Here is a 2,607-nt window from a genome sequence, read left to right on the forward strand (position 1 = left end):
TTAGAAATTAATCTTGTCTTCACCGTGGATGAAATTAACCTAATGTCAACAGATCTCTATCTCTTCATCTATCACACCATAAACAGAATATTTGACAGTAGTTTGGGAGAGAAAAAAGAGGTAACTCAAATAAAAAGTTGTGAACTTCTCAGAAAAAATAAATTTCATCAATTCGAGGTATTGTTAATACCCCACCTGGCCACAACTGATGAGACAGATATGTGGATTCCATGAATTTAACCACTTGCTAACGTCACTTCTAGAATCTTCAGATAGGCTCCTTTGTCCTATTTTAATCCTCCAGGTGTCGTATATAAAAAAAAGTTGGCCTATTTTGAAATTACCCAAAAGTTCCCTATTTTTTTTCCTGTTTTTAATTTTTATTTTGTTTCATTTGTTTCCTCAAGGTCTGAAAGTAGAAGCTGCTGAAAAGAATCATGGGGAAAGCTGTCAGTTTTTATGGAGGGTCAAAGTTGTTTAAAAACCAAAAGCAAAATGTTATCCTTTTTCCTCCTTATTCTCACTGGGCTCACACACTCAAAGACAATGCTACCCAGCTCAGTTTATGGAGACCCATCTGCTCTTAAGAGGCAAGTCTAGAGAAAAAGAGAACAGTACCTTCTGCTCCTAAAAAAAAAAAAAAAAAGGAACTTACACCAGCTGGCCAATTGCATCTACTTCTCTATATTCTTGTTGAGAATATTGACTATCCCAACTACTGAAACTGAAGATATAAGCACAATCAAACCCATGGGACACATTGCATAATTGTGGACTCAGATATTTCACAACTGAATATTTCTCCTCAAACCCATGGGACACATTGCATAATTGTGGACTCAGATATTTCACAACTGAATTACATGAAGTAAATGCCTGATGAAAACCAGTTGAGTCTGGTACCATATTAATCTTGTCTCCCCAAAGCAGAGCTGCAAAAGGGTTCTTCATGCCATCATTCATGCAACAGATAGTTACTAAGCATCTATTTTTGTTGCGCGTGGGTCACTGGCCAGCAGTGACCACGGAACGCTGTGGATGGCTCGACAATAAACACGCGAGAAAAAACAACACATGCACAGAGACAAACTAGTTTCTGTGGGGAAGTAGGGACGAAATGGCCACCCCTTCTAGTGAGGAGCGCGCTGATTTACCCTCCGTACCTGCTTTTATTAGGCTCATTTTGCATAATAATTCAGGTAAAGTACAGTACTCATTAGGGGAAGTAAGGAACTATAGAAAACAAAGAACTCTGCCCGTCTATTGAGTTGGGGGTCAAAGAGCTGTAAGACTGAGGAACAAAATAACTTCCTCCTAAGACCCTTCTCATTCAACTGAGAGCATTCTAAACAAAGAAGGTTTCACCGTAATTTACATATTCTTTCTTAGGCCTGATCACCCCGGGAAATCCGCACTTCTCAGTACCGAGCTGTACCACCCTGTCATTGTTTCAGGCTTAGGTGGAGCAAGGGAACTAGGTAACCAAGAGATAAGGAGATTTTCTCCCAGACGATGAGAACTCAGACTTTGTCAAAGCCGAGGAGCAAGGGTCCATCACCCTCTTTTGCTGCAGCCCCCCAAGTCCTTCTTTTGGGGGCCTCCCAAAGTGATTGTGCCTGGCTTAGGTCGTTCCCCCCGTGGGGAATCTTACCCATCTTTGGCTAACCGACCAAGCTTTTGGGGGTTCAGTCATGAATAAAGCAGCAGAAGCAGCATTCCTGCCAGGGAGATAAGCTTTTGTCTCCTTGCTGGCTTACAGTTCCAAGGGCGTTCCCTTAGCCTTAGCTAGGCGGGGGTTTCAGCCTCTGATACCAGTCAGGGTGGTTCCCAACATATTTTGTACAAGGTACTGAACTGGGCACTGAAAATAAGAGGCTGACTTAGAAGCATTTCCTCCCTCTAAAAACAGGTTTGAATGACCGGCCATGTCTCCAGAGACTGATAACACAGGTATAAATATGAAAATGCAGAGTGATGGAACAGTAACATTGTTTAAGAGGTAGATAGACCTGGGCATCTAGACATGATACCACCTCTAAATAATTCTGTGAGTGTGGGCATTTCACAACCACAATGAGATTCAGTCTTCATTTTAAAAATGGAAATTGTTATCACAATGTACAGTGATCTCATCCAATTGCTGTGAGAAGTCAATGAGATAGATAATACATATAAAATGCTTAGCACATGGCCTTAAAGGTAGTATATCTTTAATCAATGCTAGTGATTATTATTGATATTACTGAGAATGAAGAGGGAAGGCACTTCTGGACATAGGGATGTAGGGGAGATTTCCTTTAAAAGTGGCATTTGAGTTGGATCTTAAAGAGTGAGTTAGATTTGGACTTAGGGATTTGGCAGACACGACCAAGAAAAGAAGAGTTCAAGTTGGGGGGTTAGTGAGCTGTTGATATTTTTGTTGTTGTTTATTTTTCTGTAGCAAAGACAGACTGAAGGAGAGTATTGGGGAATTTATGTTGAAGAGATAGGCTAGGGCAGATTACAAAGGATCTTGAATGCCAAGCTAAGGAATCTGGGCTTAATTTCATAGATAGTATGGACATTCTTTTTTAAAAATACATTTTATTGATTATGCTATTACAGTTG

The sequence above is a fragment of the Phyllostomus hastatus genome, unplaced genomic scaffold (assembly GCF_019186645.2).
Source record: "Phyllostomus hastatus isolate PE091 unplaced genomic scaffold, TTU_PhHast_1.1 phas_scaffold_1674, whole genome shotgun sequence".
Classification (NCBI taxonomy): domain Eukaryota; kingdom Metazoa; phylum Chordata; class Mammalia; order Chiroptera; family Phyllostomidae; genus Phyllostomus; species Phyllostomus hastatus.